This window comes from Poecilia latipinna, unplaced genomic scaffold (assembly GCF_001443285.1).
Source record: "Poecilia latipinna isolate Pla-1442-1.1 unplaced genomic scaffold, P_latipinna-1.0 Scaffold1188, whole genome shotgun sequence".
In the NCBI taxonomy this organism is placed as follows: domain Eukaryota; kingdom Metazoa; phylum Chordata; class Actinopteri; order Cyprinodontiformes; family Poeciliidae; genus Poecilia; species Poecilia latipinna.
The window spans coordinates 166204-184690 of record NW_015113804.1 but is presented as its reverse complement, the minus strand read 5'-3'; the positions used below and the strand labels follow the sequence as shown (position 1 = coordinate 184690).

The following is an 18487-nucleotide window of genomic DNA, read 5'->3' as shown; positions in this document are numbered from 1 at the left end:
CCACCACACTTAGTATTTTCCGTGGATTTGAAAAAAGTTGCATTTTAGTCTCATCTGTCTGGAGCATTAGTGTGTCCATTATGTGGTTTTAAATAAACTTAAAGTGAGGAATCTTATGCATCTCCTGCATCAATGGCTTTTTTTCCTTGCAATTCTTTTGAAAAGGTAATGAATTGTGGCATGCTCAACAAATATGGATAACTGAGCTGTAGACCTCTGCCAGAGTCACTAGACTCTTGGCTGCTTCTTTACATACTGCTCTATTTATGTTTTTGTTGGTCATCCATTTCAGATGATTGGACACCACAGTACTGTATGGCAAATCGGTACATTTATTTACCAAATATTTACTCCATAATCGTGCTTAAAATATTTTGAAATCACTAGTTCTGATTTTGTCTGTTGTGTTCCTTTGTCATCACAATGCCGGATGTTCGCTAATGTTTTCTAATATACAGCAGTTCCAAGGCCCCCGGAGAATGGCTGTATTTATTAAGCGATTGAATTGGACACATTCCGACTATCGTTGTCAGCTAGGTACATTATGAAGGCACGTGTTTGAAATGTTTTTTTTATTTTTTATTATTATTATTATTTAGAGATAAAGGGAGGTTAATTAAATTGCAGGCTACAATTTTGGGAATTTGATTTTTAAAACATTTAGAACACATATTTTGTCTTCCTTTTCATGATTATGCATCACTGAGTTGGTCAAGCACATTAAAGTCCTAAAAAAAAAATGCACTGAACTTTGTGGTTGTGACACAGAAAAATGTTACAGGGGATCATGCAAGCACTATATGCTGTCAGGCTCCAGTGAAATGTTGCTTCTTTTATTCATTTTTAGCCAAATAAACAGTTTGTCCCTTTCATTCGTTTTCCTCCTGTGGCTAATTCCATGATCCGTCCTTTCATCATAAACCAAGAAGCGTTGCCTCATTATTCCTTTTAACAAAACAGCTGAGAGTCACATGTGACACTCGCAACTGAGGTGGCAGAACTGCTCTTGTAAAATGGCACACAGTATTCACAGCACAATAAGTATTAATGGTTGTCAAGAACTGTGCCACTGAATTAGACCATGCTGTTGTACCATATGTTTCACAGCTTTTTCTACAAACCCTGCTTGGTCCCTTTGATTACAGTTTTGCACGCTGTTAACCAAACAACCAGCGCTCCATTGATTTGTTTAGCCCCTTATAACTTTTTTATAATATAACTCTAGTTTGATAAACTGATTAACAGATTGAAAATGTTTACATCAGTTTTATTGGGCAAAGTTTATAGTGTAAGATCAGAACTGACAAGATAGGAGAACAAAATATGCGTACATGAATAAACCTTTTTGTATCGGGACAGCACATTTAATGCATATGTTTAAGTTACAAAGCCAGATTTTATGCCGAAAACTGTCAACTTGAATTCGATTTGGATTCATCAATCCACGTGAAGATTTGTGGAAAACTGTAATGCACAATGCCATTTCCATTTAGAAAGGTTAGTCATATTTCTAAAACCACTGTCCCTCCCACCCCCCAGGATATCGGTCTCCCTCAAATAGCAATTTATCGAACAGGGCAGCCTCGTCTTTTCTGCTTCTCATGGTCATGAGCCTCTGTAATTCTCTCTCAGTATCCTCAGCACGATCTCGTTCTCTCTCCTCCACAAAGAGCCGAGCCAAGGCAGCTTGCATACAAAACAGCTGACTCAATCATCCAGCTGTATAATCAAGATAAGGGAGACGGGGACAGGAAAAGGGAGATGTGGAAGGCAAATGCAGGAGACATCTTTAGCAGCAACAGCAAAACGGAGATGTTTTGGAACTGTCACAACTCCCACCATCAAAAGTTGGAAGATTCATTTGGCTGGTAAATCCTAATACAGGTGTGTCCTTTGCAAAAAATAATAATAAAAAAAAAAATATTGGAAGAAGATTAACACTGACAGCAGCTTAGGATGAGCTTAAAATCTTTAAAGGAAGTCTAGCTTTTTTTTAATACCACTAATAAGATATCATTTAGAATTTGTTAAGAATAAATATAAAAGAATATTACACTTTTTAAAATTATTTTGTGTAACCTGTCATTATAGTGAACCTGGCGTTAGAGACCCCACTGATGCCCATCTCAATTTCACCAATAATTCTTCATTTGTAGAAAAGACTCTCCAGCAAGCTCAACATCTATACGATTAATTCTGTACTGACTTAGAAAAAGAGAAAATCACTCCATACGAAGACTTCCACTGTTAAAATTAAGCGACACGTCCAGGAAACAACAATTAGTATGCTTTCTTCAGACAGATGGCACACATGCAGCAAAATCCTCAGCTAATCTGAATGAGACTGCACAAAGCAACTCCGAGAACTGGGCACCAATACTGCATAGCACTGCATGAAATATTCCGATCGCTTAAAATTACTCTGTTAAAGTTGCATCAGTTTGTATGCCTTGACTTTTCTTGACGGTGTCAAAAGTACATACAGATTCGTGATGCAGGCTCTCATTTTGTATGCGTTGTTAGGATGTGTGAGGGCCCAAGAAAATAGCAGTATTTATGTGTTAAATAAATATTTAAGAAAACAAAAAAGTTCAGAAAACAACCCCATTATCTGATATTTGTTTATTTCTATGAATCTAAGAAATAAAGTTAGTAAAGTAAATCAAATAGAGCGATCTGGAGCTGGCCATGGTGCTGAAGCGGCTGAAGTATGAGGCTTACAGCTTCCAAGTACCCGATATGCTTTGAATGGACTTGAAAAATGAATGCAAATCTTATGCTCAAAGAAAATAACAATTTCGGGTGATGAAAAAAAATGAAACTAAATGTCGATGGAAACGACAGGCGCGACAACATTGCTCTCCGTGCCTTGCGTCCATCCATCTGATGTCAGGGCGCATGAGCTCTCACTGAAACTAGTGCAAAATCCACCGGGTTGCGCAGACTGGTGCTCAAGTTGAACTATTAATTTTTAAGAGGTAAGCATTACTAACTTGTTCCACACACCGACACAACAGCCAAAGCACTTCAGCCGCGCTATTATTCAAATCACAACATTGGGCTTAGAGATTTGCCGCTAGCAACATGTGAATGCAAAGCATAGAAGCGGATCATAATAAATGCTCTTCAAAGTCTGCAACCTTAAAGTTAGGTTTAAAAAAAAAAAAAATCAGCTTACCTGCTGAATGATGGCAGAGCAGGAACCTTCGTCCCGATACTAAGCAAGAGGGCTTACTGTATCTCACCACGAGCACAACACATTTTCAAACAGAACTGAGTCATTTACGGCGTTAGAGATTAAAAGCAATCATTTAAAGTACAATTTCTAAGCGGAATAATAATAATAATAATTACAAAAAAAAAAAAAAAAAAAAAAAGGATCCAGATTTCCTGCTTTCGGTTTGAGGGTGGCTCAGCAGCAACTGCCTGCTTGAAGCGAGACTGGGAGATCCATTAAGCGGAGGCTGATTTAATTCAGCACTGAGCTCCTCTCGTCGCTCGCCTTCATGTTATTCTGAAGAGACCCAGAGCCCTGCCTGGGTCTTTCTATTACACCGAGAGCTGACACCGGCGTTTAACCACTGTCACGGGGAGGCGTGTAGGTAGGCAGATATTACAGTATCAGTTGGGGAAACATCGAGGAATAGGTGCGAGGGGAGGGGAGCGCATGTTGATCCTCCAGACTGGCAGAGGCAAAGTTTAAATCTCATAATAAGATTGTTTGTTACCGCGAGGCTATAAATGGTTGCTGGTTGAAGACGGGTGCCGGGAGGGTTATAGCAGCAGCCCCTGTTGGCGTCGTGAAAAAAGAAGAAGAAAAAAACGCTTCATAAACTTTCCTTTGATTTAAAAAAAAAGAAAGAAAAAATCATTTTTAAGTCACGAGGGAAAAAAGTCAGTTATGTCTTATTGATTTGGAGCTCCAATAACTTTACTGTTATCTATGAACAAACTTTTTCTCCACACTTTAAACCGTTTCAAACTATCCAATTTCACAGTCTGGTAGGGGGTGTGTTTCATTTGGTATTGCAAACCAGTGATTACTTTCTTCCTCAAGGAAAAATAAGCCTACTGATGCAACCAGCAGGGGGCTCCTTTAATATCAAAAGTCACTTTAATATGATCGTTTATCACTATTTGGTAACTGTGTTTTGAAAAATGTAAAGACGAGCCTGTTGAAAGCACTACTGTCTGATAATATGGGCTCCACTTAATATGCTCAGTGGCCACTTTTTAGGTACAAACTGCTAGTAACAATTCCAGATTCATCCAACACAAGAAAGTTGTGTGAGTTATAACCACAGTTTACTGTTGATATCTAGCATGGCAACCAGTCTGTTCTTCTGTGGTTTGGATGGAACATTTTTTAGCTATTCTGATACTCTGTTTGACAACATCTACATACTTAAATAACTAAAGTTTTCCTTACTGCCAACAAGGGCTCCAAATGGTGTACCTAATAAAGTGGCAGGTAAATGTTGGTTTCCAATGACAACAACAAACTGTGCAGTGTAGTGTTATTGAACTACTCTCACTGACCTCAGCTGTAACCCTCAAGAAAGTAGAATCAAGACTTGCACCAAGCAGTAAACGGGTACACAAAAACATAACTCGGTCCCCTTTAGATTGACAAAAAACACTCAAAATAAAAGATGTGGTTTGAGTGAAGGGTTAAAATGCTAGAGAATCACAGAATGCAATGAAATAGCCCTCACTTCAAAGAGAGGTCATGCCGTCACCCCTGAGATACAAAGTCAATAGAGATCTTTGATAAATTATTTAGCACAAAAATGCAGAACTCATGTTCCAACCTTCGTGAAATTGTATGAACAAAATATGATACAAAATATTGCTTAGAAAAAAGTTAAAATTCATAATACTGCACGTTATTTATTTAAACAGTTTTTCTACATTCAGATGTTGTGCGCAAACAAGAAACAACACCATAGGGGTATTTATAGACATGATCAAACTGACAGCACATATTCATAAGCTTCATAAATAAAAAAAAAAAGAAACAATAACAGAAAAGCTATTTGAAGTGCACCTCAAGGGTTAAACTCAGACTGTGTGTCCCTGTGCAAACGCAGTCCCAGATTTAATTTATGGAGAATGCAGCCTGATGTCCTCTGTAATGACGTAGACTGGGGGATGACCCAAGCAAGCCAGGAAGCGGCAAACAGGATGCAGATGCTCCTCTCTGAGAGGAAGCAAGTGGCTGCACGGGGGGACTTGGCAAGGACGAGGCAAATTCCTCATCTCCCTGCTGCAGTCACATTGGAGCTGTGAAATGTGGAGATGGACGGCCTGGCCAAGAAAGTCACAGCAATGCAGCTGCAGCTCAGAGAATGACAGACGCAATGTATCATGCCCCCTAATGTCTTCACAACCCATGATACATGGCCTCATACAAACACTGCAGCCTCAAAGCCCTGCACTATCACTGAACAACACCCTAAATGGAAAAAAAAGCAAAGCTTTAATGATATCAGGACAAACAGGTAGCAGACTGAAGAGGACTCAGTCATATTCAGAAGTCATTTTTCTCTTGCTAGGAAGCACAACCACAGAAAAAAAACTTTAACACTTTCAATTACGTCTAATCCCCTAAATGTAAAGATTGAAACATTTACATAAAAAATATGATTAGTGAACTGCCCCATTACAAAAAATATAAATTAAATTATTGAAAGTGTTCAGGCATGATCTAAATATGACAATTCAGAAACTTAAGGCTTTTGTAGCTCAAAGATTGAAGCAGGTTGTGGAGAAGATTTATAATGATTAACCTTCCAGTTAAATTTAGCTTGAGGACACAATTGCTCACATGACATTTATCTACAAGGTTTGATTCCCTTTATGTAAGTCAGTCATGATACACTCATAATTCATACAGGCCAATATAGAAACATGTAAGAGACATTTCCATGTAAGCTAAAAGAACAATAAGCCTCTCAGTTCACTGTTTAATCTCAGAACCTGTTTACATTTTATCATGTTATAGCCACAAATCATTGCATCTAATTGGGATTTAGGTGATAGACCAAAACATGAGTGGTGCTTATTGGGAAAACATTTGAAAAACCATACAGGGTTTTCAAGATTGCAACCAATGAAAATCCAAGAAATGTGACCTCATTTGTTTTCAGACCCCTTAAATCATTGATTGTATTACTGTAATTACAGCTACAAGGCTTTTGAAGTAAGACATTTTTCCCCCCATTGTTATTCGCAAAATAGCTCAATTTCAGCGTCTCTGAAAATGAATTTCCATGTATTGCCATATATTCTTGTTAATGTATTATCAGATATTAAATTTATGTGGATGATTAAAATGTGTGAATATGCCTTCTTCTTAACCATTCCATTGTTGGCTGTATGTTTAATACAATCCCAGATTTTGCATTCTGCTTCTTGTTTTCCCTCTGGACTATTCAGTGTTTGGCTCCATCCATTTTATCAACTAGGGCTAGTGTTTCTTGACCTGCTAGAAAAAAATATTCCCACACAATGATGCTGCCAAAATATTTCACCATGGGTGCCGATGTTCAATGTGATCTGCAGTGTTAGTTTTGCACCACACCAAATGTTTCCCATATATTTCAAAAAAGTCTCCCTTTCCACATTTCCACCCCCTACATTGCATGTCAAAATCTCAGAATGAGACTTCTTATGGCTTTTTTCAGCTATTCACAGTTGTCCTGTCAACAGATTCTCACACCTTATCTGTGGATCTTTGCAGCTCCTTCATAGTTACCACGGGCCTTTTAGAGACTAATAAAACAACATATTCCCTTCTGTTGAATATGGCAAGACGACAACGGATTTAATTTTAAAACATAACATAAAAACCGTACATCTTTTTGCTTAAACGTAGATATGACCACTTATAAAGTTTTCTATGAGGATGCTTAGTTGAGCAGGAGAGCCAGACTAAAGTATTTTTGTGGTTCTATGAGAATGTCTACCTGTCATTTAAATGGTTTTAATAGAGAGTAGTTCTGAGTTCACCTTGAGGTAGGTTGAATCGTTTCATACTGGAGAGGACTGATGATGCTCGGAAGTGAAAGAAGCATTACAGTGTCACTGAATGGAGTTGACTCAGTTTAGGTGGAGATGAAAACGGTGGGAAACATTATTCAAATCCTAAATTTGGCTAAGCCAATTTGGTGCTGAGACATGTGACAGGGCAAGCAATATTTCAGGTTTCAGAGGAGGAGGCAGTGACTGCTGGTTTGCATAATGGGATATTTGATGTTTGTGAAGTGCAGGGGAACCCATTTTAGAGGCTAAAGAGTGGAACATATTGTTTAGCCTCTGTAATGCGTTTTCCACAGTTACTGGCACCCCTGGTGAAGATGGGTCAAAAAACACTCTATAAAATAAATTACTCATATACCGCAACAGTATGATAGTAAAGAGAAAGACAAACAACTTCAAGTTGAATACAGCATCCAGTGGGGGAAAAAAAAAAAAAAAAAATCTATCTTAAGAAAATATACCATGTGGTACAATTGCTGGAACCCCAAATGTTGATTTGAAAACTAATGTAACTGATATACATTTTAATTTGCACTTTACATTTAAAAATTAGACAGAGTTCAATGAATTTTCATCAATAATGTTTGACTTTCTTTCTCATTGGTGTATAAATATAACACAAATAAGACGCCCTTTTCTAGCCACTGGCCATCAGGCTAGATGAGAACCCAGGATTTTCTTATCAGCGAAGTTAAAAGCTGACTGATAGAAAATTGCAACAAATAAAGGCATCTTGGGGTCATTACAGTCTCCATAAGAACTGATGGTTCTTGAGGCTAAAATTAAGCTTTTTCTGTCCAATTAGCACAATTATAAGCAAGTGGATTTGGCATAAAACAAAAAATGAATCTGCGGAAATAAAACATATCATGACTAATGTTTATAGGGTGGAGGATCTGTGATGATGTAGTCCAATTATTCTTTCAAAACACAACATGATGCAGATGTTAATTTTTCCTAGACACCCTTCAAAATGGGTAAGAAAAGAGAGCATGCCATTATTGTAACTTAGACGTGTTTTGGTCTTCAAGACTGTGCCTTCAAGAAATAATCCACAAATGTTTTATAGTCTATTCAGAGCGAAACCTAAAGTAAAGTGAAACTTAAAAGAACTCAAAATGTGACAAGCTACATACTACTGCAATTACACAGTAATATATTTAAAGATTTTCAGACATCTTTAAGTGAGTCAATAATTGTGGAGAGCACACAATATAAGATATCTAAGTTGAATTTAACGTGAATTATTCTTGTTCATTATGAGTCACATAATGATAAAAGAAAACATCAAAACAACAAAGGGAAGTCTGATCATAATATATTCTGACAAGTTTATTAAACCAAATGCAAGGAACTGCTGAAGTCTTACTAATCCTTGGCGTAACCTTTACTTTGAGTAGCCCACTGAGTGAGACAGAATGACGTTGATCTGAAGCCATGAGTAATTGTACAAGTGTCATTTATATTCATTTAAATACATAGTCAGCACAAACATCAAGACTCAAGAAGCCTTTCCGTTTCTGATCTGCAAAGAGGCCTGCAGTGAGCAACCAAGTGAACAACCAATGAACTTACTTTCATGTCACACATCTCCACAGGTCTGAAATGCTGTTTGTGCTGCTGAAATATCAATCGGCTGTCGACAAAGACAAGTGGAAAAATTCAAGATTTTATCATCTTATCGGTGGCTCTGCAGGGGAAGTGAAATGTCACAGTATTATCCTCCATGATGTTTATTGTCTCCCTGCGTCTGCACTTATCATCCAGCAGTCAAGGTGTCAAGCTTACACCATAATTTCCCCAACAGCTTGGGAGGGAAAAACAGCATAACTTGCTATGTTGTGTTGTAAAATTATGTCCACTCCTGGCACCCTTAATCCTACATGTTCCCTGTGAAGATAGTTGACAGTTTGGGTGCTGGAAGAGACAGACAGCACAAGTGGAGAGGGGAGCGTGGGCAAACTCAGCCAACACTCAGGGAGGAAGGCCGAGCTCCTATGGTGGCTGCCTCAGCATGACCGCTGGTATAAACACACCTCCTACACTAAAAGCCTTGCAAATAAGACAAGGCTATTCTAACAGCTGTGACATGCAGACTGCGCCCTTGGACTATGAAATGAACGAGGATTATTTACGGGTTTGATGGAAGAAAGGCTGAAAATACCCGATGATGGCACTCTCGGCTCTCCCAGCTGAGATACTCTAGTTTAGGTTTAGGGTTGGCTGCCCTCCCCCATTACCAGGGGAACGGAGCTCTAAATAGTGTCCAGCTCAAATGTGCTTACTGAGATTACTATGAGAGGCTATTTTGACAGGGGGATTCAAAACAAATATAATTAAAACTGCCTCTATCCCTCCTTAAGTCTGTTTTTACCCTTCCCTCCTTCCACATCCATTAAATTAGAAAGAAAAATGTGTATGTTAGACAGTATAAGAAAATGCTAGTGTTTGCTAGTGTTAACCTTTTGACCATAAAAGCCATCTCTTCTTTTTTTTGCTTTCTTTGTGATGACGACTACTTTACCTTTGATGCAGAAATCTTTACAGAAAGCAGGTACAACACAAGCACTCTAATAGATGCCTCCTCTGTGTTTTAATGGCTTTATTTACAAGAACAGCATCGCAGTTTGTCGCATAAACTCACAATACATTTGCATTTGAATCATTCAAACTTGAAACTCTGAATTCAGCACAAGCCGCTCTTGGAGTCTTTTATTAACAAGCTTGGCTGCACGCCCATGAAGCCATGAGATCCTCTGACTCAATGCCATCGTTTATACAGTCAGCAATCCTCTCACCTGTCTGCACACGTACTGGCAGCCGCTTCATGGCCCCAAAAGGGTAAAAATAACCAGTTAATTATTCATCCAGTGGAACCGATGCCTTCTTTCATCATACAAAATGTCTTTAGAAACATCTCAACCAGACAGCGCAGACACACGCACCAACAGAGATGTGGAATAGAGGAAAATCTCTCAATTGTGAAGGATGTACTGCCCATTAAGGTTATTCAGAACTTATTATGGATAATATAAAAAGAAACCAGGAAATATTAGCTGATACTTCGTGTCAAACTCACGTCTGCAGAATGAAGAAAATGCTGACACTTCCACATTTACTTTCTGAGTTTAAAAATACACCCAGAACACATGACTTTTACAACCTGAGAAACTATATGGGGCAACCATTACTCAGCATTTACAATGAGCAAGATTTGGTCCAGTAATGATTGTGCTGTAGAATTGGGACATCACTAAAGATCCATCCATCCATCCTAGCCAATCCTAGCTTGTACCAAGCATGAGTCAGAGTTACAACATGGGCAGGTCACAGTAGACTAAATTTCACAGAGAGACAGATTACACAGATACTCTCCTTAACCCCAATGGCCTGAATAAGACTCTCCAATGTCCCTAAGCTTCTGAAACTTTAGCCCTGAGTCAAGGCAAGAACATAACTGCACAAAAAGCACTTTTGGTTTTCTGGGTGTCCACTGGTTTTGTTTGCATTATGCCAGCTTAGTCAATCTAGTTTTTTTATCTTTTTTTATTTTGTTGTTAAAAATTTGTGGATAAGCATTGTCATATTTTTTTGTCTAAATACTAGACAACAATATTTTTTTGCCTAAATACTTGGTTAACCAGCCAACATTCTCCATCAGCAAACCTGCAAAGAAAAACACAGGCTACTTGTCCATCATCAGGTTAAGCTTCTACTATGGGTTCCTCAACCTATAGGTTGAGGATGTCTGATAATCACACATTCTCTGAAATTCAACACTAGCATCTCTATCTAGCCACATCCTTCTCTCTAGCTACTTCATTAAATGCAGAAAACTCAAAACCTTGTTAGTATTCAAATTATACAGTTAACCTTCCTAAACTTTCTGTGAGAGCAAATGGTGCATTCATGCATTTTGGTTTCATAAAAAAAATCCTACAAACCAGACAGCAACACAAAACAACATACATGCAATGCTTTGTTTGCTCTATTTAAAGAAGGGTAAACTAAATGAATGCCAAAACAGAACAGATGCAAACTGATGCTATTTTAAGTTCTGGCTTTGTGTTTTAAGTAATTCAAGATTAAATGTAACAAGTATAGACAATGCAATCCAAGATTGGTCCATTGTAACTTATAACAAAACAGACATTATTTTAATTACCAAACAAAAGGCATATTTTTCTTCTTTTCATGTAAATTCTGAGGCCAACAAGTAAAGTAATTATGTCATTTACGTATGCATCAAAACTGAAGACACATTCCTCATCCTACAGTGTTGTTTTTTTTTTATTCATAACATATGACTCATTATACAAACAAACTGATGGCAGGTCAAAGGTCAAAGAGGACTCAAGCACGCATGTGTGGTGTACCTTCCCCACTGTGGCCATGATTTCACACCAAGAGTTGGTTCACTGCAGCCACTGTTTGTGCGTCTGTCTGCGGGCTGTTAGCAATCAGGCGCCCACCAGTCTGCATCTGTCAGACTGCAGCCAGGGAGCCTGTGCCTTCCAGTGCCCCATCCATAAGAGAGCTGAGGCCAGCAGGCAGCCCACACAGATGCTGTGCATACTGACAAAAGGACATCCACCTACACTGTGTTGTCTAAATGATTCCCCAGCTCACGTAATCATGAAAAAAGCTCAGTAGATTGTGAAATCAGTGGAGGTTGAAAATGAGTTTAGAGAAACAGAAGCCCGAGTTCCTCTGAAACTTTTCATTGCTGCACCTCAAAGCTGCTTGAATAGAAGAGAATGAGGTTGAAAGGTTGGGAGTTGGTCTGTGATTCCTGACCGACGGTGAACAGAAAAGGGACTGTTTGATAAACCCGGGGCAAAAGAGCGTCATTCTTTTCGAACACTGTTTCTTCTGCGAAGGTGAGAGGAGGGTAAGTGAAATGCACTCATACACGGCAGGCACATGTCCAGCTATTATTGCAGGTGCTGTTATAGGAGTTATAAAGCAATAAAAGCATGACACTCGTGCACACTGACATGCGGGGGTATATACAAAGCTGAACTGTTGCACTGACACTGACAGATGACAGCACCATTCTCTTCTTTGCTGACTTTTTCCATGGTTTTGATGCCACATAAAATAAGTCAAGCTTCAAATGGCAATCAACAATCATCAAGTTGGGAATTTAATTTTAAAAATGTTTCCAATTGTACATTTTTCAGAAGAATCTTTTTAAAATGTCCTTCTACAGCGAATCACTGCTTTAATAAAAATGACACTAAAACCAGCAGCAATAACGTCTACGTTGTCATGTCCATCTATACGTTTTCTATAGGCTGTCCTATAAAAATGTCAATATTGCTTTTCGGCTAAAATATTTTCACAGAAAATTGTAGTTAGAGAAATAGATGTTCAACGATATCCTTCTAATTATAGATGCCAAACGCTTATTGAATAGTAAGATTTCTTTAAAATTAGCCACACGCTGATCAGCATGAACTATTGTTGTTACTGTACAGTTTGTTATTTTCTCAGCTGAATGGTGTTTGACAATAAGCCAGGAAACTCCAATTTGGGCAATCAAGATTTTAAATTTGTGACCTGTTGATATGTAAAGAGAATACAGAATCTTAGCATAGTTTGTGCATCCTGCTAACCTACACTGACCTTCATAGTGAGTGACCTGACTGCCGCTGGGGCTCCCTTAGAAAGATGTCATTGAGTGGCAGCTACAAGTTGCTCTATCAGCAAGAATATATATGTATTGATTTGAGATAATATTTATTCTGAGTGGATTTTTTTTTTAAAGTCATGTTCTATAATTAAACTGAATTGCTTCATTTAGAATGTCAGCGGGGAGTGAATTCAATACTGGAAATTTATTTTTATTTTACTTTATTGGACTTTAAGAGTCAGAAATAGTTCAGACAAGTGTATATTCTTTTGTATTGGGGACAAAAACAAATCTTGTTTAGGACAGTCACCTTGTAATATCTGAAAATAGACTAATTATTAAGAACTTAAATGCCCTGCAACTGCACTATAGAAAATCACTAATAACTAAATGATGAGTTATGAAACTAGAATATTGTAGTGATATGGCTCTGAGACTGTAACTCCTGGCTAAACATGATATGACTGCAAGTGAAGTCATGCATGAGTATTTTGTGGATCAAATACATTTTATCTGGAGACTAAAAAAAATAGACAAATATTGAGATTACGCTGAAATCACAGCAGGGTTTTCAGATAGTTCCGGTTTCTGATCTGATAGTTTACGACAGACAACAAACAACACTCTGAAAATGTATTTGTCCTGATGCAGACTTGATTTTTTAGTATTTTGTCACACCAAAACACATGGAGACAGTTAGAAAAGATTAAGTCAAGTTTATTTGTATTGCACATTTCAGCAACAAGACAGTTCAAGGTGTTTACATCATCAAGCAAATACATCAAATATGTCAGTGTTCTTAATCAACCCACTCTGCTGGGTTTTAAGCCTCGATTTAAAGGAACTGTGGAGTTTTCTGGAAGCTACCTGAGTAAATAGAGAATGTAAGTTTTCAAAAAACTATTCCATCATTCAAATGATGATTTGGTTTAAGATTTAAGGACTTTTATTGATCCACTCCTGTTATTTTTTTTTTCCTTGGACATTCACAATATTATGTATTTTCCAGGTACATAGTGCCATTTGATAGCACAGTCAAGTAACTGTGTTTACGTTCAGTTATAAAAATACGCCCTGTATCAAACATGGCATAGAAGAAAATTAACTCTTTGTCTCTTTGTGAAGGAGGAGCCGTCATGACTTTGGTCGGAGTGCTACAGCAAAGTCCTTGCCGATATGTAAGCACCCACTCGCACACATGCACACACAAATGCTTGAATACATCGGCACACCAAACAGAACTTACTTTTTGGTTTCAGCACAAACTGACGCGGTTCGACTGGGTGCACGCACGGTCTTCTTGCCTCAGGTGTCATGTTCGCCCAGCCTGTAATTTCCAGCGTCAAACATTTTCCCGGTTCAGATATTCAAACAAAGCTATTTCCCGGATCCAAGCACGCCGTGAGGGAGTCACGTGATGACGTAATAATGGCGTCATCAATGCGTTGCATTAAGTGAGTGTTTTCTGAGTATTGTTTTTTCATTAAATGTTTCTTATTTTCAGTGTTTATTTTATTTATTTTGTATATTTTGATAAGAGTTTGCTGGAGTTAGAAGTAATTGTTTAGTTTTTTTTGTTTTTTTGTTTTTGTGTGTGTGTTTTTGTCATCTTGTGGGCGGAGCCTGTGACCGGTTTCCGCAATGTATGGAGTAAGTCTGAGTTTAGAGTCCTAACAACTCACACTAAAGGTGATGGATTTTTGAACCGTTATGAAGGTATTGCGTTTTTTTTTTGTTTTTTGTTTTTTTATTTTGGTCTGTTTCTCTTAACCTGCCAGCACATCCATTGTAAGTATTCTGCAAAGCTTCTTTACCTGTAAATGAGCACCATAAACACTGTAGAAGTTAAATTATGTCCAAGTCAGAGCCCCACCACCCTCTTTAAGAAACCTTCATATGTGTACACATCGTAGAGTTATGTGCTGCACATAATTACCAGGATTGAAATTTCTGCAGAAAATCCACAAATTGTAATTACAAATGGTAATTGTTTCTTACCATCTTATGTTCTCATTTGGTTGTCATGCCTTTTATCTTTGGCTGTTATGACAGTTCATTTATGTTTTATTGCTTTACTAGCTAATGCTGATGATGCTACTTCTTGTAGTTGTGATTTGACTTGAGCTGCACTGTGGAAGCATTTGGTTCCACAGTGCATTCAACACGGATCATTCCTCAGGTTCTACCTGTAACTCTGAATTGTTTTATGAGGTTTTAACTACTTGAAAGCCTGTGCTACAAACACTTATATGTTTTGTAATGTCCCTCGTGGTCAACTAAATTATGTATTTCTTCTAAAATTTTAAATGAATACTTGAAGAAGCACTTTCAGACCCCAAACCTCAAATCCATGCTAAATGTCATATTGGAGTTTTATTTCTATTAAACTGCAACATTTTTTCATGGAAGTAAGAACATCATTAATACTGTAAAACCTTTTATGTTACTTGTGGTAAATGTGTGCACCTCATGATGCTGGCAACCCATTACATCCAAAATTAAATTTAAAATAGTGGAGATAATCACAAGTCACATTTTTCTTTAAAGAAGCCACTCTTAGAGGAACCCACTTTGAATCAAGAGGCTACATCAATGCTGACTCTCTTTAAGAAGAGCATTCCAAAGGTACAAGGAAAATAGATCAGAAAGGCTCTTCTGCTGAAGTGACATTTTAATAATTGCTGCACATTAGGAAAAATGCTTTAGTTCTCTGATACTATTCGCTGTGCCAGGAAGAGCGGCAAATGCTTCCACATTCAGTATTTACTAAAGCATCAAAAGTACAGATTAGCTAAGGGCAGCAGCTGGTGTTGCTGTTCGATACAATGACTAGAAGCTGTTAGCAAAAAGAAAATTGTAAATTACTTAATGTTCCCTTTCCAGCGCACTTCAGAAAGTCTAACTCAGAAAAAGCTTGAAAATTAGGATCATATTCATTAGGACTAAATGTGTTCCGATTCTCAGAAATGAGGGTGTCTCCAAATCTGCTTAAATTCTGCCTGTGCTTGGTCTCACACATGCAAACCCAAGAGCCTTAGAGACAGAGCAGCATGTGTGAAGCATGCTGAGGACCGCTCCAAGCTTGTTTCAGGCCCGCAGCACTTATGTGTGAAGCATACAGCATATGGGGGCATTCATCTGAAAAGAGCCTTGCTGTATATATACATACAGAGCATTCTGTAACCTCACATTCACCTTTAATCTCCATCATATTGGGAATGTGTTTATTCAATTTTCCTAGTCAAAGGGCATCACTAATACCTGCCTTTTGTTTAGCCATTTTCCAAATGAGACCATGGTTCACGTGCGTAGCACAGACAGCTGAAATAAGGAAACAGCTTGCATTACTTTGTCCAAGGGCTGCAAGACCATTAATTAAGGCATCATATATTACACAAAACTGCAACTGCGCTCACACATCACGTTTATTGACTTTCATTGCGTTTCACTGAAGGCAGAGATTCCACAAGGATACGTCAAAAGCTTCATTATCTTTATTTAACGTGTTACAGATAATTTAGTTAACAGGAAACAAGGGAAGACTGCAGACTGAAGGAAACAAAACACTGCTTTTCCATTTCTACGTCCAATATTTTGCTATTGAAATAAGAATGTTCCATAGGAACCTCTGAAAGATGTAAGGACAAAACAAAAATCACATTACCTTGCGATGTGGGGAGCTGAAAATATATATTTTTTAATGCTTAAGCTTCTAGAAAAGTTGCTGTTGTAAATCAAACTAAGCAAAGTCTCTACCACATCTAAGGACTTCCTCAGGCATTTTGGTCATGTTAGCAATAGATCCTTGGGGTCTTATTGATTGTATTGTGGGCTCTTTGTAGACTGAGCTTTCTCTCCTCTTATGAGATCTCAAAGGACTAATATGTAAAAGCCTGATGAACCTCAGCTCCTTTGCTATGTGCTCGGAGCACATCCTTTCCAATTTTAGTAGATTCTACTGCTGTCGTTTGTGTGGAGATGCTATCTGGTTAAAGTTATATGTCAACTGTTAAAAAGTAATTTTCTTAACATTATATTGTTGTTCTATCAAGGTAAGTAATTTTAACCTGCCAGTTGTAGTAATGTGTTCAGATTGTGTCATCAGTTGCTGTTTTGACAGATCTATTCAATACATTTGAATATTATTGAAAAATTGTATAAATTAATTACAGACAGATTGATGTTTGAAAGCCTGTTTGGTATTTTTTACTTACAGCTAATAAAAACATAACATTTAGAATTAGAATGAACACCAGACCAGTAAAAAAAATATATATATTTTTTAAAACAGAAATTTGGGCTTCATGAAAAATATGCTTAATGCATTTTTGAAGGTTATTATTTTCAATTCAGTTCAGTTCAGTTTTATTTAGACCCAGCTCACAACAAATGTCGTCTCAAGGCACTTTTCAAAAAATTCCAACTGATACTAGTTATCAAAGAGTACAGTAAACTCAATTAGTTAATCAAAGTAGTTTAAAAAGTTTATGTAAGGAAACCCAGCAGACTGCATAGAGGCGTTGACTTGCAGCATTCTCTCCTTCTGGACGATTTCGACAGCAGAAACTTTCTTGTGTTGTGTCGTTGACTTTGAAAAGTACTTTCTATCTGACAAACAAGACAAATCAAGATGTTTCAGAAAGTATTGTTTTCATTGTGCTGTAAGAAGTTTTTTGTTAGTCAGTCCACTTCCAGTTCCAAAGGACCAAAAAACATTATCAGATATTCATGCCATGAATCCCTGTTTTAGATATTTTTGTTTCATTACCAACATGAAAATGTCTTTCAACATTGAAGAACAGAAAAACACACACGCACACACACAACAGTGTGTACAATGACTTTGAAAAGGCCAGATTCCTTTTTTGTCTCCAGACTCTGGCTTTGTTGCAGCTTTGTCAAACCGTACTGCAGCTCCCTCAGCCGCAGACCTCTTTGACCCTTCTCTGGCCTGACACAGACAGACATCACTGGAGTGAGGCAGATGCAATCTCGGTGATCTTTCCTTGTACGTCTGCGGCTCCACAAGATGAAACTATTAAAATGATTCAGGCGTCAAGTAGCCCAGAGCAGGTCAGAGAGGAGCAATGACAACCCTGATGACTGACTGCTAGTGATGAAGACGTCTACTCACTTCCCACCCCGAGCTAACACCTGCACGTGTTTGACAAACTCAGCCTGCATGTGTGTGTGTGTGTGTGTGTGTGTGTGTGTGTGTGTGTGTGTGTGTGTGTTTTATATTCAGGTCAAGGGCAAAAAACACTCACTCGCCAACACAATGAGGAGCAGACTGCTAATGACAGGCATATGGCCCTTGCAAAGCATGTTCTTTTAATTGATAAATTAGATAGCCGGTTTATATTCAACATTTTGGGACAATTTCATTTTATTTATCATTCAGTCGGCCCTTGAGGAGAGAAAGCTGACTGAGTACATAAATAGGCCCATTTTATTCCTAAATAAATGGGGGGCTGATGGGTAATGTTAGCCATTTGTGCTCTTATCCATTAAGAGATGATGCTTTCACATTTCACAGCTGCATCACTTGATGACACTCCAGGGGAACAGATGTGTTCAAATGAATTTACAGAGAACTCGGATGTGAGCGACATGGTTTTTCATTATTTCCCTGTCATTTTGCTGAGAGCAAAGTCATCAGCTCTGCAGCAAGAGGTTCAAAGCCCGGGAACAGACCATTTCAAAGTCGTCATGTTGTTAAACAGCATGTACCACACTACACAATAACACATGCTTATTCATTATTATGTAAATTACTGGGTCTCCTCGGGGGCTTCTTGATTTCATTTTCAA

General features: G+C 38.0%; 1 protein-coding gene across 1 annotated transcript in view; it reads right to left on the bottom strand.

The window, feature by feature from the left end:
• elfn1a (extracellular leucine-rich repeat and fibronectin type III domain containing 1a) overlaps positions 1–3735 on the bottom strand; it is an 86181-nt gene extending 82446 nt beyond the window's left edge. The window contains exon 1 of the mRNA XM_015053629.1: positions 3179–3735. The gene's annotated coding sequence lies outside the window, so the exon portion shown is untranslated. The remainder of the gene's footprint in view (positions 1–3178) is intronic.
• Between the last annotated feature and the right edge of the window lie 14752 nt (positions 3736–18487).